At 43.1% G+C, this 21,630-nt stretch overlaps 1 protein-coding gene across 2 annotated transcripts in view; it reads left to right on the plus strand.

Moving 5' to 3' along the window:
- TM6SF1 (transmembrane 6 superfamily member 1) overlaps positions 1-21,371 on the plus strand; it is a 507,967-nt gene extending 486,596 nt beyond the window's left edge. For both annotated transcript variants that reach the window (XM_085644277.1, XM_085644276.1), the window contains one exon: positions 20,146-21,371. The gene's annotated coding sequence lies outside the window, so the exon portion shown is untranslated. The remainder of the gene's footprint in view (positions 1-20,145) is intronic.
- Positions 21,372-21,630: the final 259 nt, after the last annotated feature.

Below are 21,630 nucleotides of genomic sequence, written 5' to 3' on the forward strand. Positions count from 1 at the left end.
TCCTCCCACTTCTTTAATACACCGATTTACAGCAACTTATCCTCCCCAGTGTAAAGATGAGCCAATCTCGTGTAGCCATTTTTCCGGGTATAGCATAAAATGCTAACAGTTGGGTTTTTTGTTTAAGAATCCATTGGAGAACTTTATACCGCACTTTCTTCGGTTTCTTAACTATTCTCATAGGATCTGTAATTTTGTACTCCTTTAAAATTGTATCCATCAAAAAATTATCCATCTCTGAGGAGTCAGACTGGGTATAAAATCTGTGATTGTTATGTGCAAAATTTGCGTGAGAGTATTCTCTTATATTTGGGAGGGACAATCCTCCCTCATCAGTCTGGTAGTTTAATGCTAGACTTGGTACCTTGTTGGCTCATAGGAAAATGTAAAAAGACTATCCATCTCCTTAAAAAAGTCGTTTGTAGTGCACATGGGGCTGCTGCAAATAAAAAGTTAAATAAATACAAAGATAAATAGTGGTAGGATTGACATCCGTGTAAGTGCCTCTCGACCTAGTATTGATATTGGGGGTTGATTCCATTTTGCTAATCAGCATTTAACTTTTTGTACCAGGGGGATATAATTCAAATGAAAAGCTCCTCTACTCTTTCTGTCACATATATCTTCAAGTATCTCTTCAGGCGGGAATTATATACTAGTCTGAAGGTTGGCAGTAGTTTGTCAGCGGAGCAATTACATAACAGAATTTCTGTCTTGGCCTTATTTATTTTATAGCCACCTATTGCCTTGAATTCCCCAAAATTCTTAAAATTTCCTCCTGGGTGTGCTCCATGGGATTTAAAAATAGAACCATGTCATCGGCACAAAGGCTTTCACAGCATCTAAAAACCACTCCTGAGCCTCAATGCTATTCTTATTAAAATAATCCTGTACTTCCATTAAAAATTTCGTGTTAGTAGACAGTTGCCTCTCAGTCACAAAGCCACATTGATCTACATGGATCAGTGAACCCACAATTCTATTGAGCCTGTTTGTAAGGAGCTTTGTAAAGATCTTATAGTCAACATTAAGAAGACTTATTGGTCTGTAGTAGTTGATATTTTCCCTATTTTTATCCTTCTTCAGAATGCTGACTACCACTGCTGTATGGAAAGAAGCTGGAAGTACACCCCCCTTTAATAGGTGATTAGCCAATTTTAGGAGTTGCACGTTAAGAGTTGGGGCAAACCTTTTATATACTTTTACCGGCAATCCATCCTCTCCAGTCGCTTTACAGTTAACCATTGAGCCTATCACCTTTTCTATTTCTTCAATGGTAAATCCTTCGAGTAATGTTTCTCTGATCTCACTGTTTAGGGAGGGGATTGGTAGATTGTCAAGGAAGCTTACAATGTGGTCAGGCAGTGTTTGTTGGTCTGGCTGGTAAATGTTCTTATAATGCCTCCCCGATGTCCCCAGACCTAGGGGCATATTATCAAGCACGGCGTTAACATTATCGCCGCTTTAGCGGCAGAAAACTGCTGCTAAAGCGGTGATAATGTGCTTGATAATATGCTGCAGAGAATTCTAATAGAAGCCCATGTTGACACCAGAACATGGGCTTCTATGGGAATTCTCAAGGGCATATTATCAAGCCCATTATCGCCGCTTTAGAGGAAGTTTAATTTTAATACCGTTTCATGATAACATGCCCCCTAGTTAGTTAAGCTTTTGATTCCTCATCTCTGATGTTTTCAATTCTATTTTGGACCTGCTGTTCTTTTTCCTGCCACGCGAGTTTTCTTCCTGTATATTCACTCTCTTCGTACCTCTTTTGTAGATAAGCCATGCTGTGTCCCCTAATTGGTAGTAATATTGCTGCATTTGTAATTTCGCTTGTAGCAGCTCTTGTTCTGTTGCTAAATTTCTATCATTATGTACGCTGTATTTGCCTGTGCAAGTCTTGCGTCAATCTCTAGCCTTTTTTCCTTTTTTGACCTTTGATGAGGGATTTCTTTTGATGTAATTATCCCTCGTAGTGTAGCCTTAAATGCATCCCATACTATACTTATTGAGGCGGTATCTTTATTGTTAACAAAGAATTCACTCATTTCATTAGTTGTTCACCAGTTCTCGTTTTCTAAATTAATTTTAATAAAATACCATCTCTTGAGTGCTTTTTCTGGCCCCGCTCCAGCTATTACCATTTTAACTAGTGCATGGTCTGGGAAGGCATTTGGAGTGTGAGCGTACAAATTAATAGTAAAGCCATGCAAGATCAGGAAGAAATCTATCCTGGAAGCTGTGTCGTATGTTGCCGAGAAGCATGAGAAGTCCTGTTTTCCTGGGTTTTGGAGGCGCCATTGATCTACCATGTCTAAATCACTTTTACAGCTAGCCAAAGCAATAGCCACATGGGGCTTGTTTTGTTTACGAGCCTTCTTGGAAGAATCAAATGATGGATTCTGAAGAACGTTAAAATTGCCCCCTCCCCCATATAATAGGCCCAGGGAACAGGGCCGGACTGGGAACAGAAACCGGCCCTGACAAACTGCTCAGCCGGCCACCCCTGGGGTGAGGGGAAGTGCAGCTGAGCAGTTTGCGAGGGCCGGTTTCGGCCGATTTTGTTACAGGGGGCCGATATTGCTGACCCCGGTAACAAAAACGGCCCCCAGGGGCCCAAAACCGGCCCCCACCCTAGCGGCCTACCGGGGAAATGCCCGGTACCCGCTATGGCCAGTCCGGCCCTGCCAGGGATGCCGGATAGAGCCTGTTTGAGCTGGAGCAGGGGTAGAGGGTTATCGAGAACTGGTGCATAGATTGTAGCCAAAGTGACATTTGACTGATTCAGTTTTCCATGTGCAAAAACCCATCTGACCCCTGGGTCCAACTGCGTATTTGTTACTTGGAATTGTACGTGTTTACCAACATATATTCCCACCCCCTTCTGTGCACACCCCGCGCTTGCCGAACAATGGAAGCCAGCCCATTTCTGGAAGATCTTGCTCCCATCCAATGCATTCCGTAAATCGTTTTTTTGTAGAAAAATAGCATCAGGGTTATGTCTTCTGAGACAACTTTCTATTGCCTGGGCCTTGCGCTTGTTATTCAGTCCATTGGCATTAAAAGAGAGTACAATTAAATCTTTTCCACTTATTGTCAACTGGTACTAAAGCTAAGAATGGACCTCTTTGCTAACATGGTTAAAGACCCACCAATCAGATATCTTAGCAGCTAAGTGCGTAAAGTGACTTGTGTTATACATAGAACACCCAATTCGGAATTTGTAACAGCTAGAAGTCCTAAGTACATATAATATATATCCAATACCTAAAATATCTAAGGTGACTAGTGCTGATGTAAATCAATGCTGTACAACACAGATCATAAACCTGGCACCTTCCCAGACTGGCTTAGCAGACACTGTATCCAAATAGAGCCTTCTAAGGTGCATATGCATTTCCTAAAAGCAACCTGAGTCTCCATATGAGGTACATAAAGTGCTTGCAATGTCTAAAGTGACTAGTGCTATCATAAACCAATTTTGTGGGCATAGCCTGCAAGCCTGTACCCCCCCAGACTCGCTTTGCAGGCGGTGTATGCAGGTCGGACGTTCTAAGGTGTATATGTATTCAAACAGCAGAACAAGCCTTCTTATTAGCCCATCTGTTAGAAATGGGGGTCTCTAGTTGGCAAGGGCTTGCACCTTTGTCCAAATAGGGACCCTTCTTCCTAATCAGGATAAGGGAGTTACACTCCTAAAATAACCCCTGCTCACCCCCTTGGTAGCTTGGCACGAGCAGTCAGGCTTATCTTAGAGGCAGTGTGTAAAGCATTTACACAACCAACAGTAATACAGTTTCAGCACTACAAAAGGACACCACACCAGTTTAGGAAAATATCCAATATTTCTATATACAAGACCAAAAACGATAAAAATCCACAGTACAGTACTTAAAAATATACAGTTATCAAAATACGCTTTAAAAACAGTTCCTTGATGTTGATAGCTCCGTCCGAAGCGATCACGGCATCGTGAGCAAACAATTCCAAACAGTTCTGACTGACCGTGGCGTTTTAGAAATGGGCTGTAATTTACTATCAGGACATGCCACACACACCAGGGCATGTCCTACCTTTCACATACACTGCACCCTGCCCACAGGGATACCTTGGGCCTTCCTTAGGGGTGCCTGACATGTAAGAAAAGGGAAGGTTAGGGACTGGCAAGTGTGTGCACTGGCCAAGTCGACATGGCAGTTAGCAACTGCGCGCAGACTCTGCAATGGCAGGTCTGAGTTATCTTTTTACGGCTCCTCACGTGGGTGGCACAATCAGTGCTGCAGGCCCACTAATAGTATTTTATTTACAGGCCCTGGCACACTCAGTGCACTTTACTAGGGACTAAAAAGTAAATTAAATATTAAATTATGGAAACACCAATCCATAACACAATTTACCACAGGAGCACTTGCACTTTACCACTGACCGGCAGTAAGAAAAGTGCGCAGAAACACTACGCCAGCAAAAACAGAGTCAAAACCGGGAGAGCAGGAAGCAAAAACTCAGGGGAAACATGCCAAAAGGTGCCAAGTCTAACACCATCCCTAGTTGCAGGTTGCATCAGAAGTGCAACTACAGTATCTAGAGTGCCTTAAAGTGACTTGTGCTGTGCAAACCGAAGCCAAAATGAGTCTTCCGAATAAATCTCATAGCATCTAAGGATCTAGAGTGCATGTAAGTTGTATGCCTAAAACAAGTCTCCAATCCTTAGAGAGATTATTACACTCATAACTGGATACCCTAGCGGCTAAAGTTGTAAAATACCTGTCAGAGTGCATATAGAATATGAGAAGTGCATAAGGTGACTTGTGCTGTACAAAGAGCATCTAATTGAAATCCATAGCAGATAGAAATCTAAAGTGCATACAAAACATATACAGTGAATATAATATGTTAAGTGGCTAGTGCTAACATATATCAATACTGCAAACACAGACTGTAAACATGTTGCCCTGATACGCTTCGTACAGCTGATAAACAGGTCTCTGTAAAGTGTAAAAAGCGCATAAAATGACTTGTGCTGTGCAAAAAGCATCCAATTGGATTTCATAGCAGCTAGAAGTATAAAGTGCATACAAGGTATATACAGTACCTAGGATATCTAAAGTAGCTGGTGCTAACATAGATCAATACTTCAAACACAGACCATAAACAAATTGCCCCCCTGACTCGCTTAGCAGACACTGTATTCAAATATAGCCTTCTAAAGTGCATTTGTATTTTCAAAAAGCGACATAGGCCTCCTTATTAGCCTAACCCTTAGTGTAATTGTCGTTTCAAGGTTCAGCCTATGCATCCTGTAATGTTTTATTCACAGAACTTTTTTGAGCACTCATACATGAACTCTTTTTTTGTGATTGCTTCACCCCCTCCACCTTCCTCCCTACCTCCCACCCCGAAGGACAGAATTACCCACTATTCCTTTCTTCCACCCCTTTTTGCTGGATGCCAATTTGTTGCATCCCTATGCGCCCTTTGACTCTTCCCCCCCGTCCACCCTTAAGCAAACAAATGTCTGAGCTATTGAGCTATTTGACTACCCCTTTCAGGACCCTCTTCAGGACCCAAGGTGAGCCTCACTCCCTCCCAGCTGACAGCTCTGCAAGAAGTGATTGAGCATCGTGGGTATCAGCAAAGATCTAAAATGTCCCTTTAGCCAGTACTTTGAGCTTTGATTGCTGGACAATTGCTGCTTGAGCCTTTACGTTTACGTGCTGTGGCTGCTGACATGTCCAAGAATAATTTGAACTGTGGAGTTTCTGTGGTGGGGAAGGATCACTTTGCTATAGCGGTGCTTAGTATTTTTTCCTTAACTCTGCAGTCCGCAAAGTTCAGCAGTATTGTTCGCAGGAATTTAGCATTTGATTGTTTCTGTGCTGGGACCCTATGGGCTCTGGTGATTGTAAGGTCCCCTTGTAGTTCCGGCAATACTTTCCTCAGTAGTGATCCGGCCAACTCCACCACTTCCGTGCCTTCACATCCTTCTGGGATTCCCACTAGGCGGAGGTTTGAACGCCTATTGTAATTTTCTAAGTCCTGGAGCCTTAGCTCCATCTGACTTTTGCTTCTATTCAGAGCTTGCACGTCCTGCTGCATGGCCGATAGTTTGTCCTCTAGATCGGAGATGCGATTTTCGGCCTATTCTAATCTCTTTGGGGCATTGGACATGTTCACTTCCAATTTAGCCAATCTTTCATGCAACTGCGCAATATCCAATGCCTGGGATTTTTTAAAATGCCTAATCTTATTCAAAATAGTTAAAAGCATTTTTTGAATTGATGCTTCTCCGCTCACCTCCCCTTCCTGAGTTTTTTCCACTTATGGGCTCTCGGTACTTTCTTCACTTTCGTTGGCTGTAGCCCATGAGAGACACACGTAGCCGCTTGCGCCAGGAAGCTCCCCCCATTCTCCGCCCACTTTGTGAACGCTGAGCTAAGCACGGATGGATGCCGGCTGCCGGCCGGAGCTCCTACAGCCGAGCCGTGCCGAGAAGCACCCTGCACTTTTCCCCCTCACGAGTGTCAGCCACAGCGGCCCTCTTTACGAGGCTTGAGGAAAACGGCGGCCGAGGATGAAGGCGAGGCAAGGGTGATATGGGTGATAATGGCAGCTGGCCACAGCTGCTTGTGTTGGTTTCCCGGCCCCCCTTTATAAGGGGCTGTAAGCTGAAGGAGATATGCTCCCTTTTCAGACTGTACGTGAGCAAAACCAAGTAAGCCAGGCGATAGAGAAGGGTAGTAAGGTGCAAACGCTGGATCAAGCTAGAATTAAGCTACTTTATAACCTTTCGTTTTTTTCTTTAAAAAGAGGGGGGGGGAAACTTACAGGCAATCTTTCCAGGCAATATAGCAGTCAGCAGTACGCTACCGACTTTGCCCCCTACATTACAGCGCAATGAAAACTTTCCATATTTTTGTATTTTTTATAATTTTTATGTTTTTTTTAAAATTTCTTTTATTTTTTGCACAACTGTGTTCTTTCTTTTGATGGTCTTCCGTGACTTTTAAAAAATTATGTCATTTTTTCTCTAGAAGCCACACACCTTTTGGGCAGTGCGGCAATATATAACAAAATGCAGCACATAATCATCATCCTCCTTGTGCTGTTGATGCAGCGGTTCCGCTGGTGCAGTCTCTTCTCCTTGTGTCCTCAACCTCAGTTGTTGAGATGCATAGCCCGCTGTTGCTTCCATGTCCCGCTTATTCCCATAGAGTACTGCCCAGTTTTACCCAGATGGAGTTGTGCTGCTGCAGTTGCTGAACAGAGGACAGTTACATCATCATCCTGTAGTAATTAACCTGTGGAAGGGCTGCTGGATGGTGAGATCCATGGCTGCTGCTTTGGAATCTTGCTCGATGATATGACGTACTCCGGTTATCTCTACAGCAATGTGGCTCTTCAGAATACGAATATGCTAATGGTTCTTTTTCTAAGGGCTATGAGCTAAATTTTTATTTATTTTGTGCTCAAAATCTCTTTATTGGATTTTTCAAAACAAAAAGCAGGACGTGACTGCGTCGCTACAAACATTGTAGTACAAGTGGAGATCAGGTATTACAGAGTAGCTAGTTCAACTGCAGAAAGCATGATTTGTCAAAAGTATCATTGACCATTGTTCGTTTGACACAGTACACGATTGTCCATAGCACAAGTCACCATATAGAGGAAAAATAAAAAGGGTAAGGAACCAAGGTATACAACTAGAACATGGGGAGTGAATTACAGGTCAAGACCAGTTGTATACATTGCTGCCGATTCAGTGATGTGATAATGTATCACAGAGGCATTTCCTATGATAGGGAAATGATATACCAAGTGGAGAAGTGGAGCTCCAGCGGGGTGATTTAGTTTAAGAGCTGTAGTGATCTAAGCTTTGGCAGGTTGAAACAAGTGAATTCTATATGGGTGAGGTATTGCATCAAGGGACGCCCCAAAGATTGGAATCTGGCTATTTTATTTAGGTTGTATGAGAGATGCTCAATCACCATTACTTGCCATAGGTGAGAAAACCACTGAGACGCGGAATGGGACTTTGACTTTTTCCATTCCAGGGCCACAAGTTGCCTTGCTGCCTGGAATATGTAGCTTACAAGTGTCCATCCAGCATGGGTCATCGCTTTCAAGGCTAGTGGTCCCAAGGATAACTGTGACATAGGAGGCTGGGAGGGGATACCCACAGTGGCTTTGATGTGACTTGAAATCTCAGTCCAGAAGGTGACGATGAAGCTGCAGGACCACCAGACATGACAGAAATCCCATTGTTCTGGTTTGCATCGCCAACAAAGGGAAGACGTGCCAGGGTAGATGGTGGAGAGGTGGGCTCGGGTGTAATACCACTGGAACATGTGCTCATGTGCGGTTTCCCTGCGATATGTTTTTGGTATGTTTTGCCTCAGTGTTTCCCATTGTTTAGGCGATATGCCCTCCGTGGTAGTGGCATGCCACGTAGACTGACAAGTGTGTGAGGGGGTGGAGACTGCTGGAGCATGCGGTAGCGCTCAAGCCTAGTAGCCAGGATCTTAGTAAAGATCTTGGCGTCTGTATTACGGTGGGCAATGGGATGGTCAGCCAAGCAAAGCATCAGGTCTTTGCCTGGCTTGGGTATGAGCGATGTCTCTGCCCCTACCATTGACGGTGTGAGGCACGTGTCTCATGTGAAGGAGTTGAACAGTCGCACCAAGTGGTCTCTCAATTCAGGCAAGCACAGTTGGTAAAAGCTGGCTGGGAGCCCATCTGGTCCCGGCGTCTTGCAGAAAGGGAGGGCTTGAACTGTGCTGTGAGGTTCCTGGAACGTGATTGGAGCATCGCGGCTCTCCGCATGTTGAGGGTGGAGGGGTTCCCATTTGCATGAGGCCAGATAATCCTCTCTCAAGACAGGTGAGACCTCTTTGCCGTTGTACACGGTCTGGTAGTATTCATGGAACGTCTGCTGTTTATCGCTCTCAGTGATCACCCATCCCTTGACTTCAGTCTGGAGCTTTGCACATGCCCACTTTATTACCTCCCTCGTAATATCACTGTTGAAGCACTAGAAAGGAACGTTCAACCCTATTTTTCCTTTGGGCCCACAGTTTGCCTTGTAAAATGGCAAGTTGTCTTTTATTGCGACATGTAAGTATTATTTTGTCTTGTCATCCCTGTATGGTAGCTTTGAACCCATCCCACATTGTGTGTAGTGATATACCCAGTAGTGAGTTAAGAGCGAAGTATTCAGTGATCCCCTTGTGGATCTACACATCAACTGGATCTCAGAGTAGTCGTGGGGGTAAATGCCAGTGCAGAGGGCCCCTAGGAGGAGAGAGCGTGCCAAACCAAGTCAATTCAATGTGGGCATGGTCAGAAATAGAGGTATCAGAAATCTCTGACACGTCAAGCTTTCGGTGGAGGGAATGTGGTATTAAGACATAGTTGATGCAGGAGTATGATGTATGGACATTAGAATAAAAATAATATTCCCACGCGGCAGGTTGTTTATAGCTCCAGGCCTCTAGAAGTCCTAAGTCAGATATGTCCCTCTTTAGGTGTGCTGACATGGCCTCATTGCCTTGGTATGTGGTTGCGCTTTTGACCTTCGCTGGATCCCACACCAAGTTGAAGTCAGTCGCTGCAAACTATAATGTTGCCCTTTACTCCTCTTAATTATTCGCACAGGGTGCGTCAAAGATAAGAGTCCTGTGCGGTGTTAGGGGCATATATATTAAGGAGTGTGAGCTGCTATTTGCCATGAATCATGTGTAGTGTCAAGAAGCGGCCCTCTCTCTCTCTCACCACTTTTGTGATACTGGAGCTAAAGCCTGCTTTACATAAAATGCCCACTCCCAGCTATTTTCGTGTTAGTGTATGCCCAATGACTTATAGGGTATTTCGGATATGCTAATCTATGTCTGTCTGCTCCCAGAAGATGAGTTTCCTGCAGGAATATGACGTCGGATGTGTGTTGCAGTATATACCCCCCGACCTGCTTGCGTTTATTCGGGGAGTTGAGACCGTGGACATTGAGGGAAAGTAGTTTAATGCCCATCACCATGGTCAGGGGTTAGAGGGGTGGAGAGCCGCGGTGTGGTATGGTCCCCTCAGCAGGGATGGAAAGTGGATATAGAAAGGCATGGTCGGGCATCTCTTCCCCGAATTGCTCTGGCCCTAAGAATGTGTATGTTTTTTTGTTTTTTTTATTGAAGACCATATGTAATACAATACAATAAATCTAGCTGTACGTCATATAAATTTCATCAAAAATAATTGCACACATAATAAATAGCGTATATTGATCAATACTTGGTAGATCCTAAACAGTCATAAAAACAACAACTAAAAAAGGAAAATAACCCACCTAGCATCTTTTAAAAGTATCTCCATTATTTATATCAAGATTGATCTAATAGCCAGAAAAGTACTATTTCTATAGAGTATGTTCTCTCATACCCAATATGGCAGACTTAGAAAAGCGAAAATGGATTCAGATAGTAACTTTAGGGAGCAAGATCAAAGAACTTTGCCCAAATCTGCTGAAATTTCTTAAGTCCCCCTATTCGCAAAGCATATTTTCGTTCACTATTCTTTACATGAGCCATTTTTCAAATCCATTAAATTTTAGAAGGAATTAAATCCGATCGCCATTTTTGAAGTAAAAGTGATCTGGCGACGGCCATACCAATATAAAGTATTTTAATCCGCTTCTGCGCTGCCTGTAAATCTGGATCATAGACCCACAATATCAATCGGTCATTCCAGTTAATTGAAATTTCGCATTCTATTGTGAAAAACTCAGATATCACTCCAAAACTTCTGAATCAGTGGGCACTGTAATGTTATGTGAGTCCAATTTGCGGCTGGATGGATATGGCAACGGAAACATTGACCCGATTGACTAGGATAGGCCATAGCAATAAAGGCAGGAGTTCTATACAAAAGCCATTTACTAAAATAAAGCATCCTTCTCCAGTTAGCGCCTCTAATTGAATTGAAGTTTAAGCTATTGATTGTAGTCCAAATATTAACTGTAAATTCTTGATTTTCATATTTACCCCACTTTGTAATTGCCTTAATCTCCAAATCTGACCCTTTAATTCTAGCTAGCATTTTTTTCCACTCCCCAGGTTTTTTTATTAGTTTATCTCCCAACAGATCATAAACTAGCTGTTTCTGAGTAAGAATATGAAACAAATCGAGATTTTCAAGAAATTTACTAAGGGTAATATATGACCCTAAGAGGAGAAAATCTCCAGGGATTAATTGAGACATTTCTCTGACGCTGATCCATTTATTGTTCCGGGCAAAATCGGAGAGCTTCAAAAACCCAGCTTTCGACCAGTTTTGAGAGAGAACAGCTGAGTCTTTAATACCTGCTGAGATAAAAAGTTCAGCAGTGGGAGTTATATCATTAATAAGTGGGATAGAATAACGTCTAAAAAAGGCCTGATGTTTATAAAAAACCCAGTGTAGACACTTGTATCTGACTAATTTTGGAGAACGAAATATTGCTAATGGGTGATGGATCTGATTGTCTTTAAACATTAAATTCATGAAAAAGTTCATAAAAAGACCCGACTGTAAACCCTGCTTAAATCTAGACCTGTATTATGCAAAATACGCAAAATAGTATTCTTTGAGATTGGGGAGGGCTAAACCGCCATCTTCCACATTCTCATGTAAAGTGCTGAGTGCAATTCTGGGAATTTTCTTATGCCATAGAAACGCTGTAAACATTGACTCTATTTTTGTAAAAAAGGAATTTAATAGTACGCAGGGAATTATAGAAAATAGAAAACTAAACAGTGGAGGCACAGACATTTTGATCAGGGCAACCCTTCCTAAGATGGAAAGCGGAAGAGAATCCCGGCGGAAAAATAAGTCCTGAACTTTTCGTAATAACAAAACAAAATTCAGATCATACAGATCTGAAACAAATGGTGAGAAGTAGACCCCTAAATACCGCTTAGGATTCGGATTAAAACAGGAAAGGATATCGGAGTGTAAGATCTCCGGTGTACATCCACTCAAAATTATCTCGGTTTTTCTTTTATTAATTTTATAGCCGCCAAATGACTCATACAAGTCAAACATCTGAAAAGCTTTGGCTGCGATTCCTCTTCAGGTTTTATTAAAAGCATAATGTCATCGGCATATAATTTAATCTTAGTCATAGACGGAAACTGAGGACTAATATGCCGCTTCTTTCTGATCGCAATTGCAAGAGGCTCAATAAAAAAAGCGAATAGCACCGAAGATAACGGGCAGCCTTGTCTAGTTCCCCTTTTTACTTTTACCTGACCGACCTGCGCAGAATTAAAATGATGTTAGACGAGGCATTCTTATATAGATTCGCCACCAAATCTATAATTTTGAAAGGGATTCCAAATTTTGTTAAAATGCAAAATAAAGTCTCCCATATAACCAAGTCAAAGGCCTTTTCAGCGTCCAAAATTGTAACTAATGCTGGAATCTTTCGGATGTCAAAATAATCCAGTGCTTCTGCTAAAAAATGCGTATTAGTTCCCAATTGCCTTCCTGCAATAAAACCATTTTGATCAGAGTGGATTAAGTGCGACGCACACCCATTAAAACGATTAGCTAAAAGTTATTAGTTTTAAGTCCGTATTTAAAAGAATTATCGGGCGGTAAGAATTAGGGACCTCACCACTTTTACCTTTTTTTTAAAAAACTAACTACATTCCCTTCTCTAAAAGTTTGTGGTATGGTCCTCCTTCCAAAATTGAATTAGCCAGAGTAAGGAAAAAATCCAAAATCTCACTAGCAAATGTTTTTAAAAAAAGTCTGAAGGGAGGCCGTCTGGACCACAGGCTTTACCATTCGGAAGGTTCTTAATTTCTTCCCCTAGCTCTTCTCTTGTGAACAGCCTCATCATCTTGCTATTTCCTAAATCTGTTAAAACGGATAATTCATTTTCCTGAAGAAACGCTTCCAACAATGGCTTGTTAATGGGTTGTTCATGACCATATATCTTCTCAAAATGTTTGAGCATAATGTCTCGTATTACTTCCCTATCCTCAATGCAGTGGCCTGAAATAGGGCAGTTTAATGCCAATATTTGGGTACTTAAAGCCCGTTCCCTTGCTTGCCAAGCTAGGAATCTGCCGGTGTAATTACTCTCCTCATAGATTTTTTGCCTATGCTGCTGATAAGAGAGCTCACTTTTTACATAATAATTCTCTGCAAGATTCCGTTTGGCCTGCTCCCATTGTCGATGGTTTGCAGGGGTAGGGTTGAAAATTATTTAGGAATCTTTGCAAATTTTGTTCAAGCATTTGTTTTTCCTCTTTCCTTCCCTTTGAGATCTCTACATCTTTAGCCACTGCAAGCCCACGAAAAAAGGCCTTAAAGGGTCCCAAATCATATGTATAGGGGCTGAGCCATAATTTCAGTCGAAAAACTCTCTAATTTCGATTTTAATTAAGGAAATCCAGGTATCCTCTGATAGATACTGATGATTTAAATGCCATCTTCTTAAGGCTTTCTTACCTTCCCCTAATTCTAACTCTAAACTAACCAGTGCATGGTCCGAGATCCTGCTCTGAAGACTTTTTTGTGATTTAAAACACAAACTCCAGGAGATAAGAAAAAAATCAATCCGTGAGAACGACTGGAATCTCCCTGAAAAACGAGCGTAGGCCGTTTCAGTAGGAAATGCAGCCCGCCAAGGGTCGACAATATCAAGTATTGGGCTGTAGCTTTGAACCACTTTGAGGGATTGATGCTTTAGCTGTTTTTTCCCTTTTGTTGAAGAATCGATCTTTGGATTCATCAACAAATTAAAGTCACCTCCCACAATTATCTCCCCTGACCCTAATATTAAATATTGAAAGAATTCTTCATAAACTGTGGGATTATCCTCCACTGGAGCATAAAAACTTGCAAATTTCAGGGGTCTATTTCTTACCTTGCAAGTGATCCGGCACCATCTTCCCGCCTGATCACTCGCAGAGTTCACCACCTCTACCTGGATATTCTTACTTAAAAAACATAGCTGTCGCTCTATGGGCAGCAGCAGAAGAGGATGAGAAAGCTTTCTGCACAGCCCATGATTTAAACATTGGTATATGTGTTTCTTGCATCAGGATTACCCCTGGATTTTCTATCTTAATCCAGGCTTCTATAGCCCTCATGTGTAGGTTTGACGGTTCCAAGAGGATAGGGTGTCACAGACTATCAATAGAGGGGGTAAAAATGGCATGTAGTCCCCACCTGATATAAAAAGAATGCCCAGTCACCTGCACATAGCTACTGTAGTATTTACTGGCAGTTTGACCTATGAGAAAAAAGTAATTAAACCAACCAAATAAAACAGACCAACGTGATCCAACAATTTCATCTTCTTCCATCCGAGACTGGCACCAATGTACCTGTGACGCACCAGAGGAGTCAACCTCCTTGGGTGCATAGTGTGGGGGGCTGACCATCAGGTGAAGAGCAAGTTCAGGTGTGGGAGGTTTAAGGAATGTGATCCCCTGGCCCAATATGACCCAGCCCTTCCAAAAGCCATGAGATCGGGCGCATCTTCAGCTCCTGCAGCAGGGGATATGTGTAAGTAGACATGGTAGCGTCACTACCATTACAGGGAGCCTGATGCAGAGGGTGCCGGGGATGTATCCTTCCCCATATTTCGAAGATGTTGAATGATATCCTGTTTCGTCTCCTAGGATGAGGTTTTGACTTGACGTTTGTCTTGGCGGGGAGATTTTACTGTAGTCCAAATGAACGTCCGCTTTTCCCTGGGGGGGAGGCATGGGCTGGAAAGGGATCTCTCTATCGGGGATCAGTGGCAAGTCCACAGTTTTGCCTCTACCAGTGATCATAGAGAGCGCCTTTTGTCCTCCCAAGCAGAGAGTAGTGTGGCGTTGTGCCCTCATTGATATTGGATTTGGTAAACAGCCTTTAGTGCACGGCTGCTAGTGTGCATACCATTACGTCGCAAGCGTTACTATGCTTGCGATGTTACAACGCATACCATTAGTACGCAAGTTGTTACATCACAAGCGTTGTTACAACGTATGCGTTGTAATGGTATGCGATATCCACATTGTTGTTTGGAAGGAGCTTATGTTTCCAAACAATGACGTGCAGATCTGATGTCTCTGGAAGCTGCTGGAAGCCGGAGAAGAAAGGACCCACGGAGGAGAGAGAGGTAAGTGTAGTTTTTTAGGGTCGTGCAGGGGTAGTCTTTTAGGTTGTAGGGTTGTCTTTGAGTAGTGTAGGGTCGTGCTGGGGCTAGTGTTTTAGGGTTTAGGGTAGTGATGTGGTGTATGTGTAGTATAGGGTAGTGTTTAGAATAGTGTCAGGTGGTCGTGCAGGGTAGTGTGTCAGTGTAGGGAAGGGACTGGGGGTAGGTGCAGGGTCAGGCTGGGGGTAGTGTTTTAGGGTTAGGGTAGTGTTGTGGTGTTAGTGTAGTGTATGGTAATGTATTAGGGTTTAGGGTAGTGTCGGGGTGTAGTGCAGGGTAGTGTTTGGGTGTAGGAACAGGACTTGGGGTTGGGGAGGGTTGTGCAGGGGGTAGTGTTTTAGGGTTTAGGTTAGTGTTGTGGTGTTTGTGTAGAGTAGGGTAGTGTTTTAGGGTTTAGGGTAGTGTTGGGGTGTCGTGCAGGGTAGTGTTGTGGTGGTAGGAGTGGGCTGGGGGAAGGGTGAGGGTCGTGCAGGGAGTAGTGGTTTAGGGTAGTGGTGTGGTGTTTGTGTAGTGTAGGGTAGTATTATAGGGTTTAGGTTAGTTTCGGGGGGTGGTGAAGTGTAGTGTTAGAGTGTAGGGTCCAGGAAGGGGGAAGGTCGTGCAGGGGGTAGTCTATTAGGGTTTCGGGTAGTGTAGTGATGTTTAAGCAGTGTAAGTTAGTGTAAGGTAGTGTAGTGTAAGAATGATTTTAGTGCGATGTTTTTAATTAGCATAAACCATAGTACATTTATAACCATTCGCGTTATAAATGCATGCGCGGTTAAAACTTGTGAAGTAATGGTTTATGCTAAGTAAAAACATCGCACTAAAATCATGCGAAGTAATGGTATGCAAAGTATCGACATACATCCATTGGATTTCCATTTCTCGTAGCTTGTCTATGACAGGCTTGAAATCCCACCTTCGGCGCAGTGTAACAGGAGAGAAGTCTTGGTACAGATGAATAGTGTGTCTCCGAAACACCAGATCAGCTTTGTCCTTGGAGGCTTTGAGGATAGAGGTGAAGAAATGGACATGTGTCAAGATGTTAGGGATGGAGTCTGAGCACCCGGGGCAGAGGCCACTTGGTATGTCCTATAAAGAATGGGTGGGGGGGTGTTGTCATCTCCCCTAATAGTGTGGAGGAGCTCTGCTGTAAACGACATGATTTCATTGCCCTAAGCCCCTCTGGCTACCACTTGATGTGTATGCTATTCTGGCAGTTCCTGTTCTCCAAGTCCTCCGGTTTAGTATGTAGTTCAATGTGCCGTTCCTCGAGTGCCGTTACAAGCGCCACAGCATCTCCTGGTCCTCAGACCTGGCATCTACAGTGCGCTCCAGATCATCTACTCAACCCCAATCTTGGAGACCTCCCTCTTAGTGTCCTTGATGCAAGTCTTGAGATCTGTTTTAATCAATCCTGTTTTGGAGCGAATCTCCTGTAAAAAGTGGTCCATGTAGTCTTGTGAGATCGGCACTGAGGGTGGGCTCTCGGCTGGCTGTACCTGGGGGGTATCCTTGTTGATGTCTGCATGGGGGAGCTTGCTCCATAAACAGGTCGCCAGTGTATCTTCAAGGAATTTAGGTTATTGCATGGTGCCCAAGGGTACTCAGCCAGACAAAAGAGAATAGGGCCCGTCCAGTATCTCACCTCTGCTCCGCCCCCTGATAAGATGCCTTCCACCAGGCCTATAGTCCCTTCAGCAAGGTCTAGTTAGAGCAAGGGGCCAAAAGACAGCATGCACTCCCAAGGTGTTGGCAAGTCTCTTGCTATTGGGTTCTGAGGATAAGAGAGAGGGGAGACCCATGCAGCATATTATGTGGTGGAGACGAGAGCCTGACTGAGGTGCCAGGGTTTGTGCCCCTAGTGTGCTATGGCAGGGGTGCACCACCAGATTTTGAGGGGTAAGGAAGTTCACCAGTCCACAGGATTAGTATCGCAGGGATCTGCAGTCCATGCCTGGAGGTCCTCTGAGTAAGCATGGAGTGCTAGGCCCTAACCCCTCTGTTGCACTACCCCAATAAGCTGGAGCACCCTTCAAGTGTTGGGACCCAAGTGGGAGGAACTGTCTGTGCCCCTGTGTCTTGCACTGCTCTTCCAGCAAAAACGCTGCTGGGTGTGGGATAATCTAATTCAGGGTGCTTGGCATTTAAGAGGCAAGAAGAGCTCTCCTGTTGCAGTGCTCTGCAGATGCAGACAGACCCCCATGTAATGCAGCGTGCGTTTTTGCTGGAAGAGCAGTGCAAGACACAGGTGTTGCTGAGGCACTCACTGTCCATGCTCAGGCCTGGCCACAGCTCAGTTCAGAGAGCACATGCTGGCATGCTGGGGCTGTCTCCCAGTCAAGGCCCAGCATCGGGTGGGGGCTGGTGCAAGCCCCACAAAACCAGACTGTCAGGGGGGCTGCTGTGCCACTGATGGATAAACCGCTGAACACTCCGTGCCCCTAGAACCGCTGGCTCAGTGCTCAGACTGCAGCTACAATCTTCTTCAGAGGTTCAGAGACCGGGGCAATATTGAAGCCGGACAGTGGCTGCATTGCCTCACTTCCCTGTGGAGTCCAGCTCTCCCTCAGCAGAGTCAGAGAACAGGCAGTAGGGAGGTACAGCAGAAAAGCAGTTCTCCCAGATCAGCAGTCCAGCAGAGTGTTAGTCCTTGATGCAGCACAGCAGCTCTTCCGGCAGAGTTCAGTTACAGGTCCAGAAGTGTCTGATTTGGTGGGGTCAGAGCCCCAGTACTTATACCCAGTTGTGCATTTGAAGTGTGGCTGACTTCAAAGTACGGTCTTTGAAGTGCACAGAGGTCCTTTTGTCCTAGCCCTGGCTCCAGACTATCAGTAGGGGGTAATCAGCCCTTTGTGTGGGTTCAGGGCATTGCCTATTCAGGTATAATTGTCAGCCCCTCCCTCCCTTCCTGCTCAGGAAGAGCCATCAGAATGCAGATGAGTACTCAGACACATCTAACCTTCTTGTGGTAGTGGGTGTTTAGAGGGAATGCACAAAGTGTAGCTGTCACCCACCCCAGACATGTATTGGAGACAGGCTGCATGCACACAGAGCTGTAAGAGCATAGAAATGTCCACTTTCTAAAAGGGGCATTTCTAAAATAGTAGTGTTAAATCCAACGTTACCAGTAAAAAGGATTTATCATTACCATTCCAAAGATATAAAACATGACACAGTTACTCGTTTCTAATTAGGAATGACAGCTTAAAAGTTTATGAATGAATTCTCAATGTTGGCCTATGGGAAGAGTAGGCCTCACAGTATTGCAACATTAACTTAGGTGTTTTTCACTACCAGGACATTCAAAACTACTCAACAGTGCATGTCTTACCTTTTACTTACACAGCACCCTGCCCTGTGGACTATCTGGGGCCTACCTTAGAGGGGAGGTGAATTATGTGTAATAATAGGGGAGTTTGAGGCTTGGCAAAATGTTTTAAATCGGAAGTGGGAGCGAATGTACACTCCAACCGGACGCACAGCTTACTCTGTGAATCATGCCACAAAATCTTCCACAATTTATCCTTTTTTCATCAAATTTTTTATTTCTTGTAATCCTTTATATTCCTTTTGTTCTTCAAAACTTTTAATCCTGTCACATGTTGGGCACCTAATGTATACAAACGTTTCTACTGCAACAAATCTGCCAATCCAGGTCTGTCTTTGAAGCATGATATATACATCAACCATCCTCAATAGTGGATCTCTTTAACCAAATGCATTTCGGGCATTTAATTGCCATTGCCCTTCCTCAGGGGTTCACTAAAATTGTTTTAAAAATTCACATTAGACACTATTCTCAAACCATTATACTTCATTTAAGCACCTCAGTAAACAATCTGTGCCCTGTTTTTACTAATAGCTAACTTTGTCCCTCTCAGGGGCAACTAAACACCATTAAAATTATACTTTGTGATGCCTCTCACACTCGTCATAGCCATCCCTCTTTGCCTTAATGCCCATATATAACCCCACACACTGTTCCATAACCTGTTGTTACACATAACTCCACAGTGACCTGTATCCATATGCCAAACCTCCATTAGCCTTTGTGCGTACCTGCATCCAACTGACATTGTAATCTCCTCCCCGATGTTTTCCCTCCTTATGCCAAACAATATTTGCCTCATTCCTGCTGTTTCACTCTTCAAATAAGAGCCCATGACTCTGCCCGAAATGCATTGGGTTAAAGAGATCCACTATTGAGGATGGTTTATGTATATATCATCAAGTTAGGCCTGGATTGGCAGATTTGTTGCAGAAGAAACGTTTGTATACATTAAGTGTCCAACATGTGACAAGATTCAAAGTTTTGAAGAACAAAAGGAATATAAAGGAGTACAAGGAATAAAAGGTTTGATGAAAAAAGGATAAATTGTGGAAGATTTTGTGGCATGATTCACAGAGTAAGCTGTGCGTCCGGTTGGAGTGTAAATTCGCTCCCACTTCCAATTTGATCAATTGCACTTGGCACTTGGGCAGACCATGTTACCGAGCTGCACACTAAAGCAACAGAAACTGAACAAACGTTGATAAGTGAAACTAGTGATAAGGAAACAGGTGTGCACTTGAGCTCTTCTTTGAATGTATTATAAAAAGGTTTAAAATGCCAAGTTGAAGTGGCAGTAAAACTGCACACTCAGGCTCTGCAGTGGCAAGCCTGAGACAGGTTTAAGGAGTAACTTGTGTGCGTGGCACAATCAGTGCCGCATGTCCACTAGTAGCATTTAATCTACAGGCCCTGGGTATATTAGTATACCACTTTCCAAAGAGCTTACAAGTAAATTAAATTCTGAAAAGTTAAGCTTGTCATTTTGCACGTAATAGGATCATTTGTCAGAGAGAGAGATATGCCAAAGCACCATTTCTTACTTGCCTGTGGCTGTTGTTTTAAACAATGTATGAAGTAGAAGTATGTTTCTGTGATATTTTGGATATCTTGAGTTACTTGTGCACTGTCAATTGTTAATATGTTTCAGTGTTGGCTCTCCTGGAAGGGATGAAGAGGCTTGGCTGATAAAGTCTACTAGTGCTTACGTTCCAAGAGAAATTTCTGCGAAGATCAGAACACGAGTCAAGAAATGATAGAAGACTACCACAAATCCTAAAATGAGCTTGTGTTCTACAGTTGATTTGCTGCTGCCAAAATCATCCAAAATCTCATCTAGGCGCACTGTAGGTTCCTCTTTTTGCTTACAGTGGATGTTCAAATTGCAAAGACTTCTTTGAAAAATGTAATCATATTCTGTTTCTTAGGTGCTTTTTACCTCAGGCCACCTATTATAATAATCTACCAATATCACAGCATTGCATATACATTCTCCTGTTGCAATTCTCCCCAGCCCCCACAGTTCCCACAGACTTTTGTGTATCTGTAATACATGATCCCTGGAAACCGAGTCTTGACGGAATCTCTACAGAATATGGAGTGTCTCACCAACACAGAAAAATCTTTAGCAATCTTTGGACTAACTTGGGATCCTGTGATGAACACAAATTTAATCTGTACAGCACAAATAGCAAAAACACAAATGTAGTTAGAGTTTCCAGTTGTATCCAGCTGGGATTGTTCAACAAAAATGTTGTCATTATGGATTTGTTAAAACTGATGTCACTCACTAGACTTAGGGTAGTACAAGCAGACTTCTCTTTTGAAGTACAGTGTAAGGTTTGTCTACTTCTATCTGGGCTGGCTAGCAACCAGCTATCGCTAATGGTATCCTGGTCTGTTGGCTCGCTTCCAGCTGTATTAAATGTAATCTAACCGTGTTGGCAATGATCCAAATATCTCAAATTGAATCCTACCCTGATGGCTTGTAGTCCAGTAAATAAAATGTACTTCTACCTTATTTTACTAGCACCATGTCAAATTGCACTGCTTATCGTATGAATAAATACGGTTTTGAAAGTGTTATGTTCATCTTATCTCATGTATGTTTTCCCTAAAATTCTCTTCAGATTTCACATACACATAATTTGTTTAGCATTGTCTTTCGTTTACATGTTTTTTATTGTGTCCAACAAAGAAATTGGGAGTAAAACAGTAAAATGCATAGTGTATAATTTTAGGTGTTTACAAGTATAATCAAAATATGTTTCAGAATACTATTTTACATTTGTGTAATATGAAATCTAAGCTGTTTCGTCTATTTTTGTGCAACAAACTTTCTAATAAAGATGGCTGGAAACAGTCATGCCTAGTTAACTTGGCTCTTGAGCACTTCAGTTATTAAAGTGTGTTTAATTATGGCTTTAAATGCTAATATTTAGGGATCTGCCAATTCAACGTCCCCTCCCCATCTACATGCTCTGTCTCAGCAGCTAATTTGCTCCACCCCAAAATCTACATGCTTTGCGTCTTTCAGGTCTAATGATACCTTCTGAATTGCAGATATGGGATCACCTATGATAATTTTACTGACTTTTTCGAATTAGTTTGTAGGTCTGCTATCTCCCCAAATCTG

The sequence above is a fragment of the Triturus cristatus genome, chromosome 3_1, assembly GCF_964204655.1.
Source record: "Triturus cristatus chromosome 3_1, aTriCri1.1, whole genome shotgun sequence".
Taxonomy (NCBI): Eukaryota; Metazoa; Chordata; class Amphibia; order Caudata; family Salamandridae; genus Triturus; species Triturus cristatus.